We start from the raw sequence: 21295 nt of genomic DNA, 5'->3' as shown, positions 1-21295 counted from the left end.
TATTGCTCTACCTTCCGTAATGATAATACTCTTTAAGAAAAAACAGAGCACTAGTGCTACTTTTGTGTCTCCCTCGGGTGATACACCTTGTCAATGTTTGAGTGGCTTTGCTATCTATCTCAACCCCTCCATGTCTAGTAGTGAAAAATCCCTAGACTGTGGTACGCTTCAGTATTGCTCTATCTAATACTCAAGAGAACCATCAAGCGTTCACTTATTATCAAAGTACCAAAGTACTGGGGTTCAGTCAGTAAGTGAAGTCCCACTCTTCATAACCCAATGGACCATAGGATCCATAGGGAAGTAGATTGCTAGGCCTTTCTTCCACACAGTTATCCAGGTTGGGACACGGCTGGGTTTGAACTCAGGACTATCTGCCTTGAAGTCCGTCCTGGTGCCTCTACACCACCAGCCGGCCCTTATCAAAGTATACAACTCTGAAATTCATCTTCTCCAGAAACCAAGAAAGAAAAGAACAGAAGCGCGATCATCAACCCCCAAATCCCTCTTCCCCACACAAAAAAAAACAAACGAAAATGCAACGGGCATATCAACCCCAAAGCCTCCTCCCCTGCACACAAAAAAAACGAGAAAGACCAGACGAAAAACATTAGTGTTAAGGTTAGAATATAAGAAACTATAAGACTGATAAAACTTCTATAGTCCAAGTCCATATCCAAACACAAAAAACATGAGTAAAATGCTGCAGGCCCAGTGCCAGGCCTTTCCCTCGCTGTAGCAGAGTGATCCCACCATCAATCAAAAGGCAGCCTCCCCTCCCTGCAGCACAGCCATCCCACCAACGGTCAAAAGACTGGCAACCAGCGCTCACCTTTTGCATTTGCCTCAATATTTCAATCTCCCTTGTAGCTCTAATTGGTGAACAACAGAAACAATAATCGGCGAAATGGAGCTGAACATCGCCTCACGCCCCGTACTGCAGTCTTCTCGCCATGAGGTTCGTGCATACTGCCTCTGCCTCCCAGAATTATCTCAGAGACTGCAGAGCACTGAAACACCCAAATGATCTCCAAACTGCAAATCACAGGCTCCAACAGTTCCAGAATCACGCTCGGCATGAAAAACAAAGATAAAAAACATAAAAGAAGTGAAATATATGGTTTCTTGATCTATTCAGAGGATGTCGACTGAAGAGCATTGCGCACAGGTGCCATCTTGACCAGAAGACCCTGGGATCATGGTATCAATCCATCTCTTTCCTCTGGAACGCTGGATATTCTGCAGATGCTGAGATCTAGAGTAACATGCACAAAATATTAGAGGATGTCAGAGGGTCAGGTAGCGTTGATGCAGAAGACTAAGCAGGCAACATTTCAGGCCTAAACCCTTCATCAGGACTCATCAGTACCTCATCCTAATAAAGGATCTTAGCTTGAACTGTTGACTGCTTATTCATCTCCATCACTGGCCGGTGGTGCCGTGGCATCTGTACCGGACTTCGAGGCCAGGTTCGAATCCAGCCAGCTCCATGCACAATTTCCATCCGTGCTGAATGGAGCATCGAGCTAGCAACTTGGCCTCGTGAAGCAGACAAGTGCTAAAGAAACTGCAAGGTTGCCGCCTGATGTACCGCAGGGCGAGGAACGCAGAGAGGAACAACAAAAGCAATTCCTCTCCATAGATGCTGCCTGAGTACCCCCAGCAATTTGTGTGTGTTATTCTTTCCTCTGGATATAACCAGTTAATGGAATCCTACATAAACGTAAGTATAGAAAGCCTCACTGATAGGGTGAAAAATAGGTAGGAGGGACTTAAGGGAAGCTAAACACCAACATATGGAGTTGGGCCAAATGGCCAGTATCACTGCTGTAAAGTACAGGGGACACATCCAGTTCCAGTTCATTGGGACACATCAGGAACACTACATTTTGGTCCAATTAGCAGTTACCCCAATTTGCTGAAGTTTCATGGAAATAGAGAAAAAGATACAAAAAAGAAAAACTTATTTATCTGCATGACAAATTATGTATCTGAATTGAATTGAATTGACTTTATTACTTACATGCTTCATATATATATGAGGAGTAAAAATCTTTACGTTACGTCTCCATCTAAATGTGCAATGTGCAATTTACAGTAATTTATAATCAATAGAATGTACAACAGGATAGTCAACGTAACATAGAAATACAGTCATGTCAGCATGAGTTAAGCAGTCTGATGGCCTGGTGCAAGAAGCTGTCTCAGAGCCTGTTGGTCCTGGCTTTTATACTGCAGTACCGTTTCCCAGATGGTAGCAGCTGGAAGTTTGTGGTTGGGGTAACTCGGGTCCCCAATGATCCTTCAGGCCCTTTTTACACATGTGTCATTGTAAATGTCCTGAATAGTGGGAAGTTCACATCTACAGATGTGCTGGGCTGTCCGCACCACTCTCTGCAGAGTCCTGCGATTGAGGGAAGTACAGTTCCCATACCAGGCAGTGATGCAGCCGGTCAGGATGCTCTCAATTGTGCCCCTGTAGAAAGTTCTTAGGATCTGGGGGCCCATACCAAACTTCCTCAACCGTCTGAGGTGAAAGAGGCGCTGTTGTGCCTCTTTCACCACACAGACGATATGTACAGACCATGTGAGATCCTCGGTGATGCTTATGCTGAGGAACTTAAAGCTGTTCACCCTCTCAACCCCAGATCCATTGATGTCAATTGGGGCTAGCCTGTCTCCATTCCTCCTGTAGTCCGCAACCTGCTGCTTTGTTTTTGCCACGTTGAGGGAGAGGTTGTTTTCTTGACCCCACTGTGTCAGGGTGGTAACTTCTTCTCTATAGGCAGCCTCGTTATTATTTGAGATAATCAGTGTAGTGTTGTCAGCAAATTTAATTAGCAGATTGGAGCTGTGGGTGGTGACACCGTCAAGAGTATACAGAGAGTAAAGGAGGAGGCTTAGTACACAGCCTTGAGGGACACCTGTGCTGCGGGTCAGAGGGGCAGAGGTAGGAGCCCACTCTTACCGCCTGCTGGTGATCTGTTGGGAAGTCCAAAATCCAGCTACACAAGGCAGGGAAAAGGCTGAGGTCTCTGAGCTTCTTGTTGAGCCTGGAGGGAATTATGGTGTTGAACGCTGAACTGTAGTCCAAGAACAGCATTCTCATATAAGCATCCTTCTTCTCGAGATGTGTAAGGATGGTGTGCAGAGCTGTGGCTATTGCATCATCTGTCAATTGCTTGTGTCGGTAGGTGAATTGTAGGGGGTCCAGTGTGGGTGGTAGCATGCTGCAGATGTCGTCCTTGACCAGCCTCTCAAAGCACTTGCTTATCATTGAGGTGAATGTGACAGGACGCCAGTCGTTCAGACATGTTACTTTGGTCTTTTTAGGTAGCAGAACAATGATGGATGTTCTGAAGCAGGAAGGCACTCTACTCTGGCAGAGGGAGAGATTAAAAATGTCAGCAAACACACTTGCCAGTTGTGCCACGCACATCCTGGGTACCCATCCTGGAATGCCGTTCGGTCCCGCAGCCTTGTGGCTGTCCACTCATTGGACTACAGAACAAAGTCAAGCACCACCAATACAACTATGAAACTGTCTATTAATTCTTATAACTATCAATGGAGAAATTCACCCGTGTATGCCTCCATGTTCTTTTGATTGACTGGAAGACACCTAGGGCAATTTTTTTTTTTTTTTTTTGCCAAGGTCAAATCTTCTCGTGGTACTTAGCTAGGTCTGAAACTTCTTAAAATCAGAATAAAAAACAAAATGATCAAAAATGCCTGCTTTTTGAATCAGCGTCCGTCAGCCCGAATGGACAACACAACACAAGCACATGCAAATGACAGCATTTAAGAACTGGTTGCTCTAAGCATGGTGTAGTGTTTAACAGCCACACAAATGCATTGACTGCTGCTGGTTAGAAACTGTTTGGTAACAGTTCCATGACCCAGTTAAGTGGTATAGTGTCCCAAATAAGCAAAGGAAATCCTGACTATTTTCTTGATTAGATTTTCTTCTTCAGACCATAAGTTAAAGGAGCAGAATTAGGTCATTTGGTCCATTAAGTCTGCTCTGCCATTTCACCATGGCTGATCCATCTCCCTCTTAGTTTTCTTCCCGCATCCCTTCATGCCCTGACTAATCAAGAATCTGTCAACCTCCACCTTGAATATAGCCAATGATGTGGTCTCCACAATTTATTCCACAGATTCACCGCTCTCTGGCTAAATTCCTCCACATCTCTGTTCTAAATGGACATCCCTCTATTCTGAGGCTGTGCCCTCAGGTCCTAGACTACCTCACCATAGGAAACCTCCTCTCCACATCCACTCTTTTAGGCCTTTTAACATTTTATAGGTTTCAATAAGATCCTCCATTGTTTATGAGTTGTCTCAAATAAACCGCTGCTCGTATTAACCAATTAACCTGAATGTATATGCAATTTTAAGAAAATTATACACATCATATTGATACAACTAATCAATAAAAAACTGCTGATGAAAGCTTATTGACCTGAAATGATAATTATCCATGGATACTGTCTGAGCTACCAGTATTTCCAACAGTTTCTGCTTGTATTTGAGTCTCTAATGAATTTAAGGCATTGAATGATTTCCTTATTATTGAGTTCTGGAAAATTCCGACCTATGTCCAAGGAATAATCAATCCCCCCTTGACAGAAGCAAAACAAAAACTTCAAAAAGAGAAATGAAGTGAGCAACATCCAGGTCCGGGAGAGGGAGTAGAGAAAGAAACAGAAGATGCTTCAGGTTGATGAGTATTTATCAAAATTGGAAAAGGTCAGAGATAAATCTATTCTTAAGCAAGGAGAGAAGGTTCAGAGGAAACAATTTATGATGAGGTAGTAAGCCAATGAGGTAGAATACCCAAAGGCATGAATTGGGAAGATAGAAATAGAGCAAGTAAAGAATCTAGGATGAAGGAAATATAATTACTAACACAAAACCAAAAGGAGAGGCTGCTACAAAAACAGAACATTCTGGAAACACTCAGGGCAAGGGATTTGTGTGGAAGGGCAAAAAGGTGAGCATTGTTAGGCTCTCTAATCTGAGCAGCTTCATGGTAAATTTCCTTTGCACCCTCCACATCCTTCCTATAATGAGGTGACCAGAACTCAACACAGTGCTTCAAGTATGGTCTAAGAACCACAGGATCACAACATTACCTCATGGCTCTTGAATTCAAGCAGGCCAACACATTCCTTCTTAAGCACGCTATAAACTTGCATGGCAACATGTTCAGTGCCTTCCTAATAACTTACTGTTGTGTTCTGTTGTGTTGTATTGTGTTTGACTGCAAATTTCTGCAACATTCACGAACTCAGGGACTTGGACTATATATTTTTCTTGTCTGACTGTATTTTGCAGCTGTTTCATCACCCAGTTTATGCTTTGTTCATATTGCGAGCATCAGGAAGGAGGTACAGAAGCCTGAAGGCACGCACTAACTGATTCAGGACCAGCTTCCTCCTCTCTGTCATTTGATTTCTGAATGGACATTAAACCAATGAACATTACCTCATTACTTTTTTATTTCTATTTTTGCACTGCTTATTTAACTATGGAAAATATATACTTATTGTAATTTAGGTTTCTTTTTCGATTGCTATGTATTGCATTGTATTGCTGTCGCAAAGACAACAAATTTCACGACATATACCAGTGATACTAAACCTTATTCTGATCATTTTATATGTGTTATTTGGGCTTGTGCAGGGTGTGACTGTTGGTACTGTGTTTTGCACTTTGGCGCCAGAGTAACACTGATTCATTTGGCTGTATTCATGGGTATTCATATGTGGTTGAATGGCAATTAAACCTAAACTGTAAACTATCACATTGAACCACTAGTTGTGTATGTTATTAATCAACTTTTTAAATCTAATTCATTATTACTTAGAAGAATCAATCATTTGTTTTTTGGCCTTCATATATATTTTTAATCATTTGTTATTATTCAAAAGACTTAATCAAAAAATCCCCAACAAGGCTTGTTTCATAAAATATGTGCAAAGTATGAACAAATTGTATGAATTATATGAATTAATTACTTTTTTGCAATTAAGTTTGACTATTGGGTCAGAGTACTATCATGCCTAATATAATAAACTTAACTGGAGTTTTAAGAGCACCATTAAGATTCCTTCAAACAGTGCAGTCAATTGTGTTTTGTGGAAAAACCTTCTTAGAAACAAATTGATTCCTATCATTTCTGCCATTCCAAGCTCAGAACATCTCTCAAGGGGAGGAGTTAAGATGGCGCCAACTGGTTGCCTCTTTAAGTTCATCTGTGGAAACAGCTTAAATTCCTCTTTTTAATGTCTCTTTTTTCTTTTCAAGGCAGCTGGGGTTCTATCGAGGTCACTAACCGTAGTGATGGTAGAGACTGATAAAGACCATAAAGACAAAGGAGCAGAAGTTTTCCATTCGGCCCATCGAGTCTGGTCCACCATTTTGTCATGAGCTGATCCATTCTCCCATCTGGTCCCACTCCCCCGCCTTCTCACCATAACCTTTGATGCCCTGGCTACTCAGATACCTATCAATCTCTGCCTTAAATACACCCAATGACTTGGCCTCCACTGCCGCCCGTGACAACAAATTCCATAGATTCATCACCCTCTGGCTAAAAAAATTTCTTCGTATCTCTGTTCTGAATGGGTGCCCTTCAATCCTTAAGTCATGCCCTCTCGTACTAGACTCCCCCATCATGGAAAACAACTTTGCCACATCCACTCTGTCCATGCCTTTCTACATTTGAACTGTTTCTATGAGTTCAACACCACATTGAAGGCCAAAGGGCTTTGTACTGTGCTGGACTGTTCTATGTTCTATGAAGATCAAGATCTCAGATGGTCTCAAATGATGGTCCATCAACTATCCTCCTAAGTGCACAAGAGACCTGGATTATCTGTAGGAGGCACCTCAAGGCACTGGAGGGAAACAGTCAATGTTGTCTGTGCAAAGTCCTTCAAATTCACAGCAAGGGTAAGTTAACTCACCTCCTGAGCCAACTGTCATGATCCCTGTGGATTGAGCATTGAGCTTCTCGAGTTCTTGAGCACCAGTATTTATTAATCAATATTTTAACTTGAGTTGTTAAGCCCTTGTGGTTTCAGTTTAATCTTGTCAAGTTAATTGTAGCTGACACGTTTCCTGCATTCTATGATTATTTTAAAGCGGTCTCTCATTCAGTGCCTAAGTGGGGTCACTGTGTTGGAGAGAATGAATTGTCTTGGGGCATTGCCAAGTCACTCCTCAGAGGCTCTGTTGGTATTCCAATGTCCAACCTCTTGTTCCTATTTCTTCCTGGGGATCCTGCCATTCCTCTGCTCCTGAGTCGAGTTGCGAGCCTGCCGTCTGCAGCTCCAGGGATGAATAGTGTCAGAGACGATGAATTCTCTCATGGAGTTGCTCAGTTGCTCCTTGGAGGCTCCGATTCTGACATTTAACCTCTTGTTTTTGTCTCTTCCTGGGGATCTTGCTGTTCCTCCTCACCTATGTCCAGTCCTTTGTGAGTGCACCATGACACCAAAATACCAGTATGGAAGCCTTAGGAGCATACAAAGAGTCATACAGCATTACAGCACAAAAACAGGCCCTTTGGCCTGTCTAGTACATGCCAAACTGTTATTCTGCCTACCTAGTCCTATCAACCTGCACCTGGACCATAGCCTTCCATTCTATGTCCAAGTACTGCTGTTGCAATCGAACTCTCATTCACCAACAGCTCGTTCCACACTCTCACCACTCTCTGAGTGAAAAAATTCCCCCTCTTCACCTTAAATATTTCACCTTTTACCCTTAACCTATGACCTCTAATTTTAGTCAGACACAACCTCAGTGGAAAAATCCTGCTTGTATTTACCATATCTATACTCCTCATAATTTTGTATGCCTACATCAAATCTCTCCCATTCCCCGACACTCCAGGGAAGGAAGCCCTAACCTATTCACCCTTTCCCCTATAACTCAGGTCCTCAAGTCCCGGCAAAATCCTTCAAAGTTTTCACTACACTCTTTCAATCTCATGGCTATCATTCCTCAAGGTATGAGACCAGAACTGCACACAATACTGCAAATTTGGTCTCACCAATATCTTCAAAATAACTTCCCAACTCCCATACTGAAAATTTTTATTTATGAAAGCTAATATGCCAAGAATTCTCTTTACAACCCTCTCTACATGTGACATAACTTTCAGGGAACTATGGATTTGTATTTTCAGATCCCTCTGTTCTACCAGACTCCTTAGAGCCCTACCGTTCACCCTACTGTACAAATCATATCTTGGTTTGTCCTCCAAAAATCAAACAACTCATACTTGACTGTATTAAATTCCATCTGCCTTTTTTTAAACACATCTATCCAGTTGATCCAGATCCCATGGCAAGCTTTGATAGCCTTCCATGCTGTCCACTACATCCCCAATCTCGGTGTCATCCGCAAATTTGCTGATCCAGTTTACCACATTAATGTAGAAGACAATCAGCAATGGAACTTATCTCTGTAAATAGCTGATTAACTAAACTTTAATACTTTTAAGACCTTGGAAGGATTTTTACCTTGCATAAACTCCAAGTTCAAAGCTTGAATGAATGAATGTATATGTTATCGCTATAGGATTACAGAATTGGCAAAGAAGTGTTGAATGAGAGTTTAAATGGTGTACTGCATGCTTAGAAGAGCATAGGACATAGGAGCAGAATCAGGCCACTCAGACCGTCGAGCCTGTTCCAGTATTCTATCATGGCTGATTTATTATCCCTCTCAACCCCTTTCTTTTGCCTTCTCCTCATAACCTTTGATGCCATGACTTATCAATGTTACCGACATCTGCTTTAAATATACCCAATGATTTGGCCTCCACTGCTGCTTTGGCAATGAATTCCACAGATTAACCACCCTCTAGCTAAAACAAAAATCCTCCTCATCTCTGTTCTAAATAGGCATCTCTCTATTCTGAGGCTGTGCCCTCTGGTTCTAGACTCCTCCACTTCAGGAAACATCCTCTCCACATTCACTCTATCTAGGTTTTAGGCCTTTCAATGTCGGATAGTTTCAATAAGATACCCCGTCATTCTTCTAAACTCCTTTGGATACAGGCCCAGAGCCATCAAAAGCTTCTCAAAAGAAACAAATCATGCCAATATTTGAAGAATTCTGGTCAGTATCTGTCCTGCAGACAAAAAATAATAATTGGGATTTCATTAACTGATTTCATTCAAATAAATCATTCAAAATTAATTAGTATAGAAAATCCTAAATTACTGTAAACCACTGCATCAATTGGAGTCGCCTTTATCTACAACTGATTATTGATGCAACTGTGTGGGATAAGACCAAATGCAATAGAAATTTACAACTCTGAAGAATATCAGTTCAGTTCAGAAGAATCAGATTTGTTCTCACTGAATAAGATGCCATGAAATTTGTTGTTTTGTGAAAGTGCATCTACATCACATCACATCCATGGTGGCCAAAGATCTGATCTTCAGACAGCAGCCTACTAGGTTCCAGCAGATTAACTAGTCAACCAGGGACCATTTGCCTTCACTGCCACCTGGGACAGTGAGTTCCAGGCTTTCGTCATTTTTTTTAGTGAAAAAAATCCTCAACAAACCTTTGTTTCTTCGACCCATCACCCCTTATAATAATGATCAGTGAGGCACAGAGAATCTGTATTTGCTGACAAATAACTTTCATTGTCTTAGTTAAAAGCAGGTAGGCTCACAAAGTAAGAACCTGTGTGCAGCCTACTACAATCCCTGACCCTTCATGAACAGTCAAGGAAGAGAAAAGGTATCACCCAGGAAAGGAGTCTGCACTGGCCAGGCATTCTTCGTGGTCCCGATCTTCACGTGTCCGTGGTGTCCTCCTTATCCGTGATGGTTGGTCTCTGGCTGCTGGAGAGTTATCGCCCCTGCATATCTGGAGCTCCTGACTCATATTGTTCCTCATCAGTTGAACTGGTGGATCTCCATCCCATTGGCTCAAGGTCACCTGACCTACTTGGGTCACCTTCATACTGGTTCTAGTCCAGTGCTACAACCAACACATTTCATGGTTCTGTCCACCCCAGCCTTGGGTATTTGTGTCTCTCAACTTTGACTGGTCCAAACCAATTAACCGAGGGAACCCCGACAGAGTTCAACAAGATTACAGATTGCTCTTTGGTAAGGCTGGCATTTTACATAATAAGTAGCTACTCCTCCTCCAAGAATGGTCTCAGGTTTGGCAGGTCAGTACCTGAAACTTCTTGAGTCCATATTCAATTGCCCTGATTAGATTGTCCCAGAGCAAAAACCAGCTCCGAGTCCATGCCCTTTACATAACAAATAGCTACTTGTTTGAGAATGGTCTCAGGTTTAGTAGGTCATTACCTGAAGCTTCCTGTGTCCACATTCAGTTGCCCTGATTAGATTATCACGGAGCAAGATTCAGTTCAGAGTCCACAAACTGGGGGAAAAAACAAAGACAACTGGTTTGTCTGCTTCCCCGCCCTTGATTAAGCTGTAGCTTCTTCTGGCCAATAATTAAACATTCCCTCACTCTACTAAAGCAAGTAACCCAAGCCTAGCTAATATTTCTTCCGAAGTAAATTCATCTGCCCTTAGCAAAACTTTCATAAATATCCTCCAAACCATCTCCAGAACTGTTGTATCCTTTCAAAACTGGTGACAAATGAACAGTTCTTGGCCTTCCCCTTCCCATCACCTCTTCATAATGTGTATCTCCTCTCTACGGTTCAGAAGAAGGGTCTCAACCTGAAATGTTGATAGTCCAATTCCCTCTGCAGTCACTCTTTGGTCCATTAAGTTGCTCTATTCACTTGTCTGTTGTTTTCGGTTCCAGAATCTGTTGTATTTTGTGTCTTCAGTGTACTATACTAAGTTGTGTGGCTATGCTCTAATGACAGATTTGTACTGTCCAAGAATGTTCTCCCTATTTTTCTATTCTACTTTCAGTATTTCATTCAGTTTCTCTCTATTTTATCTACCAGCTGGAATATATGGATAGTTCTCAAGTTCAAACTCAAGTTTAATGTCATTCATGTATATCATCAAATGAATTAATGGGTGTTCAACACAGTAACTCACACACATAACACATAAAGTGATAATACCACAAATAAATTAACAAATAATAAGGTGCATTTATGACACAAGCTAAAAAGTAAACAGTAAAGCACTACTAGCACTTTGTACCTGATGAGAACTGGATGGTGGCAGGAAGTTCAGTAGTCCCACAGCCTGAGGGAAGAAGCTGTTTCTCATCCAAACAGTCCTTGTCCTAATGCTGTGGTAGCTCCTACCAGATGACAGGGCGTCAAAGAGATTGTTGGACGGATGGGAGGGATCATTGAAAATGCTAAGCAGTGCTCCTAATAAATATCTCTGATAATACTCTCAGCAATCCTCTCAATCCTTACAGAGACTTGTGGTCAAAAGCCTTGCAACTCCTTTACCAGATAGCGATACAGCTGGTCAGTACACTCATAATGGTGCTTTTGTAAAAATTGGTTAGAATGGGAATGAGGGGGTGGGGAGTGCTTGCACACCTTAATCTCTTCAGGAAATGGAGATGCCACTGTGCTTTCTTAACTAAAAACGTAGTGCTGAGGGACCAGACAAGCAACATTCATTTGATTTTGTTTTATAGCTGTGCAGACCAACCATTGCTCTGAGCAGGAAATTTTTACACGGCCTGAAAACAGCACAGCACCTTAAATATTTTTGTAACATTATGAATATTTAGAATGGTAATTGAAAGATCACATACTTTTGGTTTTATTTATTAATTGAAGGCTATAATGAAATTTACAGAATTAATTATAGAATTTTCCTTGTCAAACAAATCCAAACCACAACTTATTCATGCTTTTTTCTTATTCCTACCTGCAGGGAGGAGGTACCGGGGCCTGAAGACCCACACTGAACATTTTAGGAAGAGCTTCTTCACCTCTGCCATCAGATTTCTGAACAGTTTTAGAACAGAGAAACATAGAATAGTACAGCACAGTACAGGCCCTTCAGCCCAAAATGTTGTGCCGACCCTTAAACCATATAACCCCCACCTTAAATTCCTCCATATACCTGTCCAGTAGTCTCTTAAATTTCACTAGTGTATCCGCCTCCACCACTGACTCAGGCAGTGCATTCCACGCACCAACCACTCTCTGAGTGAAAAACCTTCCTCTAATATCCCCCTTGAACTTCCCACCCCTTACCTTAAAGCCATGTGCTGTTGTATTGAGGTGATCTTATAGTGGTGTCCTGGGGAAGAGACGCTGGCTGTCCACTCTATCTATTCCTCTTAATATCTTGTATACCTCTATCATGTCTCCTCTCATCCTCCTTCTCTCCAAAGAGTAAACCCCTAGCTCCCTTAATAGTGTCCTTGAACACTCTCACTAGACCCCTCTTGTTCTATTTGTTTTTTTTTAATATTGTAACATACAGTAAATTTTTGTCTTGCACATTACTGCTGCCGCAAAGCAGCACATTTCACGGCACACATCAGTGAGACCAAACTGGATTCTGATTCATGCATGTGCTGACAATGCCCTGAATGTGGGTGGCCCTGAGATCCCCAATTCCTGCATTATTACAGAAGACCTTTGCCAGTGAAGCTGTTACTATGCAACAGGAGCATACACTGTACAACAGCTCACGACATCTCTCCATTATCTCTTGAGCCTGTCAATTCCTAATATGCAAGGTTCCTGGCAATGAAATATTAACCAGGTTATCAATACTACCACAGAATCCTTCAAGTTCCATCAGCGCTGCTTTAACTCTGAATAAATTAACATGCTAATTAAAAGGACCCAATCACAATGAAAGAAATAACCTGACTATTTCCTGCAAAACTAAATTGCTTAAAAGAAATGATTGGCAGTGTACTGTATGAAGTAAGAATGGGTAGGTTTATAGTTAAAACACTTGCAAAAACATTAGTTCAAGTTCAAAGTTCGAAGTAAATTTATTATCAAAGTACATACTGTATATGTCACCATATTCTACCCTGAGATTCATTTCCTTGCAGTCATACTAAATTAAACATAACAGGATGAATGAAAGACTGCCCCAGCAGGCCAGATAACCAGTGTGCAAATGATAACAAGCTGCAAATATAAAAAGAAAGAGAAGAAGGAAATTTGCTTCCAGGCAGCCATAAAATAAGAAACCAAATTGCATAGGGAGAGAAAAACAAACACCAATTGTGCGAACAATAAAAGCAAGCAACAGCATTCAGAACGAAAGGGAGTCCATAGACACGAAGCCCGGAGCAGCCAGCGCAGGCCTCAGCCTCGGTGCATCACACAATGGGGCAAAGCACCATGGTGCTCACAGACAGGAAGCTTAGAACAGCCATAGCAGGCCCATAGCCTCAGCCTCAGTGCATCACACAGTGGGGCAAAGCACATGGTACTCACAGACAGGAAGCTTAGAGCAGCCAGTGCAGGCCTCAGCCTCAGTGCCTCAGAGAGCAGAGTATGCAGTGCAGCCCTTGCTTCCGGTCCTGACACCCTACCATTTCAGACCATCTGGCCTGGCACTTAAGTTGTCCAAACTCCGGTTAGAGCCCTGCTCTAGGACCTGGGCCCTGTCACTCTAATGCCATCTGGGGCTGGACCCCACCGCCAGGGGCCGGCCTGTACCCAACCTATCCAAATCGGCTCAGCACTCAGGTCGATCAAACCCCTCCTTCAGCGTAGGTGGACAGCCTCTGAAACTCCTTTGGTCTGCTCGCTCCGACTCCATCTCAAACATGCCACCTCCTCCCTCTGACTTTGCATCACACCCACACGCCTGGATACCCGACTCAGTCTTGCCTCTTCATTATTTGTGATGATAGTTCACCATAATTAACCTCAGTAAAGTGTTAGTAATAAATTATTTATTTGCATTTCTTGCTTTGTGAACATCCCGTGAGCTGTCACCCATCTTCAGTAGTGCCATCTTAAACTGGAAGGTGGTGGAGGCAGAGACTCTGACAACATCTCAGTAACATCTGGATCAGCTCTTGAATTGCCAAGGCATAGTACACCATGCACCCTCCAGGAAAAGGGGAAGGGTGTGGGAGTCACCAGAGCGACATTCTGTAATGATCAATAAACCAAATGTTTGGAATCAAATAACCAAAAGATCATAAGACAAAGGGGCAGAATTAGGCCATTCAGGCCATCATATCTACTCCACCATCATGGCTGATCCTGGATCCCACTCAACCCCATACACCTGCCTTCTCGCCATATTCTTTGATGTCCTGATGATCAGGAAACTATCAACTTCTGCCTTAAATATACCCACAGACCTGACCTCCACTGCAGTCTGTGGCAGATTCACTACTCTCTGCTTAAAAAAAAAATCCTCCTTACCTTTGTTCTAAAAGGTCGCCCTTCAGTTTTGAGTCTGTGCCCTTTAGTTCTGGATACCCTCACCACAGGAAACATTCTATCCACATCCACCCTATCTAGTCCTTTTAACATTCGGTCAGTTTCAATGAAACCCCCCGCATTCTTCTAAATTCCAGTAAGTACAGGTCCAAAGATGCCAAATGTTCCTCACACGTTAGCCCTTTCATTCTCAGAATCATCTTCATGAACTTCCTCCGGACTCTTTCCAATAACAACACATCCTTTCAGAGATACGGAGCCCAAAACTGTTGACAATACTCCAAGTGCAGCCTGACTAGTGTCTCATAAGTCCTCAGCATTATCTCCTTTCTTTTATATTCTATTCCCCTTGAAATAAATGCCAACATTGCATTTGTCTTCATTACCATAGACTCAAACTGTGAAGTAACCTTCAGGAAGTCTTGCACGAAGACCCCTAAGTCCCTTTGCACCATCTGATTTTTGAACTTTCTCCCCATTTAGATAATAGTCTGCACTATTGTTTCTTTGATCAAAATGCATTATCACACATATGCCAATACTGTATTCCATCCGCCACTTTTTTGCCCATTCATTCATTTTGTCTAAGTCCTGCTGCAATAGCATTGCTTCCTCAGCAATATATGCCTCTCCACCTATCTCCGTATCAACTGCAAACTTTACCACAAAGCCATCAATTCCATCAATAACCTTCCCTGGTGTTTCAGGGCTAGGTACGTCTGCACCCACCCAACCTCTCACCTCCAGAACTCCTTCTCTGTCATCAGCTCCACACCCCACTCGTGCCACACCATCCTCACTATTCCCAACATCAATTGCTCCCGCCAGATTTACAAACTCGCTCTCAGCTCCACATTGACATATACAGTACGATGCAAAAGTATTGTACATTTAACTCACTAGCAGGTATACAGCGAGGTTGATGAAATCGATCCAAAGATGAGAGTTCTGAATGGCCCTTCATTGCCAAGCAGAGGAATATACAAGCTCACTCCTTACATCCCTAATCAGGAAATTTACATTGACTCATAGCCATAGAACACCACAGCACAGGCCCTTCCATCCATCTAGTCCATGCTGATCTATTAATCTGCCTAGTCCAATTGTCCTGCACCTAGACCATCGCCCTCCATACCCCTCCCTTCCATGTACCTATCCAAATTTGTCTTAGATGTTGGAATCAAGTGACCTTGCAGGAGTTTGGGGCTGAGAGGGAACCAGATCAGCCATGATGAAATGGCGGAGCAGACTCGTTGGCTTAATTCTGCTCCGACATCTTATGGTCTTATGGTGTTATCTGCAATGGTCCAGGAGCCTGATGATTGAAGGGTAATAAGTATTCCTGAGGCTCCGATACCTCCTTCCAGATGGTAGTAACTTACACCAGAACCTTACACCAGCCTTGTTAGATATCATACTGCCTGTGAGGAAGCAGAACTCAGGGCACAGCAAACACCATCTGATCCCTGGGGATAGTTCAGTGAACTTCAACCAGTCAGAATAACGAGAATGGGTATTTAATGAGGCATGGTACATTGGCACAGCTAGTAGAGATGCTGACTCACATTGTTGGTAGTCCAGGTTCAAGCCTGACCTTGCATGCTGTCTGTGTGGAGTTTGCACGTTCTCTTACTCTTGTATGCTCCGGTTTCTTTCCACATCCCGAAAATGAGTGGGTTGTTGGATTAATTGACGACTGTAAATTGACCCTAGTATGTGTAGGTGAGTGATAGAATTTGAGGGAAGGAGATGTAAAAGGAAAGGGGAATAAAATGGGTCAGGATAGCGTGGGAGTTGTATGGTGGGCTATGGTCTAGGTGCAGGTAGATGGAGGAATGGATGAGCTGAAGACCCTATTTCTGTGCTGTTGTGTTCTATGATTCTAATTGTATGGTTCAATTACAGATGGAGAAGTGTGGAACTCTATTAACTCCCGCCATTCTGAGATACTTAAAATCATAAATCAATGGTTTGAGTCCAGGAGATGGACTCAGGAGATGTTGCAGTTTTGTAAGATATTGACAAGCCCCAATCTGGAGTATTGTGTGCAGTTCTGGTCACCTACATACAGGGAAGGTATCAACAAGATTGAAATAGTGCAGAGAAAATTCACAAGGATGTTGTTGCGACTTGAGGTAAGGGAAAGGTTGAATAGATTAGCATTTTATTCCCTAAAGCATAGGTTAGTGAGGGAAGATTTGATAGAGGTATACAAAATCATGCAGCATATAGATAAAGTAAACGCAGCCGGATATGGAGGGATGTGGTCCGGGAGCAGGCGGATGGGACTAGGCCGTATAATAGATTGGCACGGAATTGATGGGCCAATGGGCCTGTTTCTATGCTGTACCAGCTTGACTCTAAGTAGATGTTTATGGATGCACTTTGTATCCAATCCAGCAGCTTGGAGTCAGTCACTGCTGACACCTGCAGCATGGCCTCATTTATTTGAATGAGGTAACCAACCTTCAGTTTTAAAAGAATTAAGTGCACCCATGTGTTTGTTTTCATTTTCTCGAAATTAACATTGATTTACTGCACTGGCATCCACTCAACAACGTGAAAAATTCCTGTTAACCAAAAACGGAGAATCGAATCCAATTTATTACCACCCAGTCATCAGCAGTTTTCAACAGTACCATCAACTCATCGTTACTCACTGACAATGTGTACACTGACACCCAGTCTGGGCTTTCCCAGCCTTATCACAGCTTGGCCTAGACATGTGTTAGGGATTCTGGAGCCAATCATCAGCTTTTTTTTAATGTAAATTGTAAACAGTGAAAAATTTGAAGTTGAAAGGACAGCTTTGTAAACAAACAGCTGGCTGTTGAAGAGATATACGCATAGAATCATAGAACACAGCATAGAAACAGGCCCTTCAGCCCATCTGGTCCATGCTGGAATATTAATCTGCCTCGTCCCATTGACCTGCACCCGGACCCTCGCATCCATTTACCTATCCAAATTTCTATTAAGTGTTGAAATCGACTCTGGATCAACTTTCACTGGCAACATATTCCACACTTTCTGAGTGAAGAAGTTCCCCCTCATGTTCCCTTTAAACATTTCACCTTTCACCCTTAACCCATGATGGGTAGGAAAGATAAAAGGCTGGAGAGGAAGGGATCTGATCGGAGAGGAGAGTGGACCATAGGAGAAAGAGAAGGAGGAGGGGACCCAGAGTGAGGTGATAAGCAAGTGAGAAGAGGTAAGAGAACAGAGTGGGGAATAGAAGAAGAGGGGAGGGGTAGGGAAAAAGAAACAGTGGAAGGTGAAAGCAATATTCATGCCCTCAGTTTGGAGGGTACCCAGACAGAATATAAGGTGTTGCTCCTCCACGCTGAGGATGGCTTCATCTTGGCACTTTTAGCGGATGGAGCAGATAAGTTAATTCTCCTACATAAAACAGGCTACACTGGCCCTGTTATTTTGAACCATTATGACTGAGTTCACAGAAGCTTGCAGACCAGATTGATGTTGTCACTTAGCTCATCAAACATAAGCGTGGGCACATTTGCTCTTTCAGTTGTTGGGATAGTTATGTACTCAGAGTCAGACCTCACATTAATTTTGGGTGACTGGGATCTTTGTCTTCAGAAGATTTAGACCATCCACGTGAATTATTTTGTCCTAGAAAAGTATTTAGACATTCAGACATGTCTCCCATAGATATGTAACACAGTGGAAGCACTGTCACATTCAAAATATGAGGTAAACAATGTTATTAATGTTTTTAAAACTATATTAAGTTACCTTTATTCTTAACAGGATAAAAACAATGTACTTTGAGTTTGCAAGACTCTACTGAGAGGTGCTTCAGGAGAAACAGAGAAAGCTAGAAACATAGAAAATAGGTGCAGGAGTAGGCCATTCGGCCCTTCGAGCCTGCACCGCCATTTATTATGATCATGGCTGATCATCCAACTCAGAACACCACCCCAGCCTTCCCTCCATACCCCCTGACCCCCGTAGCCACAAGGGCCATATCTAACTCCCTCTTAAATATAGCCAATGAACTGGCCTCAACTGTTTCCTGTGGCAGAGAATTCCACAGATTCACCACTCTCTGTGTGAAGAAGTTTTTCCTAATCTCGGTCCTAAAAGGCTTCCCCTCTATCCTCAAACTGTGACCCCTCGTTCTGGACTTCCCCAACATCGGGAACAATCTTCCTGCATCTAGTCTGTCCAATCCCTTTAGGATCTTATACGTTTCAATCAGATCCCCCCTCAATCTTCTAAATTCCAACGAGTACAAGCCCAGTTCATCCAGTCTTTCTTCATATGAAAGTCCTGCCATCCCAGGAATCAATCTGGTGAACCTTCTCTGTACTCCCTCTATGGCAAGGATGTCTTTCCTCAGATTAGGGGACCAAAACTGCACACAATACTCCAGGTGTGGTCTCACCAAGGCCTTGTACAACTGCAGTAGTACCTCCCTGCTCCTGTACTCAAATCCTCTCACTATAAATGCCAGCATACCATTCGCCTTTTTCACCGCCTGCTGTACCTGCATGCCCACTTTCAATGACTGGTGTATAATGACACCCAGGTCTCATTGCACCTCCCCTTTTCCTAATCGGCCACCATTCAGATAACAATCTGTTTTTCTGTTTTTGCCACCAAAGTGAATAACCTCACCTTTATCCACATTAAATTGCATCTGCCATGAACTTGCCCACTCACCTAACCTACCCAAGTCACCCTGCATCCGCTTAGCAACCTCCTCACAGCTAATACTGCCGCCCAGCTTCGTGTCATCCGCAAACTTGGAGATGCTACATTTAATTCCCTCATCTAAGTCATTAACATATATTGTAAACAACTGGGGTCCCAGCACTGAGCCTTGCAGTACCCCACTAGTCACTGCCTGCCATTCTGAAAAGGTCCCGTTTATTCCCACTCTTTGCTTCCTGTCTGCCAACCAATTCTCTATCCACATCAATACCTTACCCCCAATACCGTGTACTTAAGTTTGCACATTAATCTCCTGTGTGGGATCTTGTCAAAAGCCTTTTGAAAATCCAAATATACCACATCCACTGGTTCTCCCCTATCCACTCTACTAGTTACATCCTCAAAAAATTCTATGAGATTCATCAGACATGATTTTCCTTTCACAAATCCATGCTGACTTTGTCCAATGATTTCACCACTTTTCAAATGTGCTGTTATCACATCTTTGATAACTGACTCCAGCAGTTTCCCCACCACTGATGTTAGGCTAACCGGTCTATAATTCCTTGGTTTCTCTCTCCTTCCTTTTTTAATAAGCGGGGTTACATTAGCCACCCTCCAATCCTCAGGAACTAGTCCAGAATCTCAAGAGTTTTGAAAAATTATCACTAATGCATCCACTATTTCTTGGGCTACTTCCTTAAGCACTCTGGGATGCAGACCATCTGGCCCTGGGGATTTATCTGCCTTTAATTCCTTCAATTTACCTAACACCACTTCCCTACTAACATGTATTTCCCTCAGTTCCTCCATCTCACTAGACCCTCTGTCCCCTACTATTTCCGGAAGATTATTTATGTCCTCCTTAGTGATAACAGAACCAAAGTAGTTATTCAATTGGTCTGCCATGTCCTTGCTCCTCATAATCAATTCACCTGTTTCTGTCTGTAAGGGACCTACATTTGTCTTAACCAGTCTTTTTCTTTTCACATATCTATAAAAGCTTTTACAGTCAGTTTTTATGTTCCCTGCCAGTTTTCTCTCATAATCTTTTTTCCCTTTCCTAATTAAGCCCTTTGTCCTCCTCTGCTGGACTCTGAATTTCTCCCAGTCCTCAGGTGAGCCGCTTTTTCTGGCTAATTTGAATGTTTCTTCTTTGGAATTGATACTATCTCTAATTTCCCTTGTCAGCCACGGGTGCACTACCTTCCCTGATTTATTCTTTTGCTAAACTGGGATGAACAATTGTTGTAGTTCATCCATGCAATCTTTAAATGCTTGCCATTGCATATCCACCGTCAACCCTTTAAGTATCATTTGCCAGTCTATCTTAGCTAATTCACGTCTCATACCTTCAGAGTTACCCTTCTTTAAGTTTAGAACCTTTGTTTCTGAATTAACTATGTCACTCTCCATCTTAATGAAGAATTCCACTATATTATGGTCACTCTTACCCAAGGGGCCTCTCATGACAAGATTGCTAATTAACCCTTCCTCATTGCTCAATACCCAGTCTAGAATGGCCTGCTCTCTAGCTGGTTCCTTGACATGTTGGTTCAAAAAAACTATCCCGCATACATTCCAAGAAATCCTCTTCCTCGGCACCCTTACTAATTTGGTTCATCCAATCTATATGTAGATTGAAGTCACCCATTATAACTGCTGTTCTTTTATTGCACGCATTTCTAATTTTCTGTTTAATGCCATCTTCAACCTCACTACTACTGTTAGGTGGCCTGTACACAACTCCCACCAGCGTTTTCTGCCCCTTAGTGTTATGCAGCTCTACCCATATCGATTCCACATCTTCCCGGCTAATGTCCTTCCTTTCTATTGCGTTAATCTCCTCTCTAACCAGCAATGCTACCCCACCTCCTTTTCTTTCATGTCTATCCCTCCTGAATATTGAATATCCCTGAATGTTGAGCTCCCATCCTTGGTCACCCTGGAGCCATGTCTCTGTGATCCCAACTATATCATATTCATTAATAACAATCTGCACTTTTAATTCATCCACCTTGTTACGAATGTTCCTTGCATTGACACACAAAGTCTTCAGGCTTGCTTTTACAACACTCTTAGCCCTTATACAACTGTGTTGAAAAGTGGCCCTTTTTGATTTTTGCCCTGGATTTGCCAGCCTGCCACTTTTACTTTTCACCTTACTACTTTTTGCTTCTACCCTCATTTTACACCCCTCTGTCTCTCTGCACTTGTTCCCATCTCCCTGTTGTAAACTAACCT

The sequence above is a fragment of the Mobula birostris genome, chromosome 5, assembly GCF_030028105.1.
Source record: "Mobula birostris isolate sMobBir1 chromosome 5, sMobBir1.hap1, whole genome shotgun sequence".
In the NCBI taxonomy this organism is placed as follows: Eukaryota; Metazoa; Chordata; class Chondrichthyes; order Myliobatiformes; family Myliobatidae; genus Mobula; species Mobula birostris.
The sequence above is the reverse complement of the archived record's forward strand: the minus strand, read 5'-3'. Positions refer to the sequence as shown.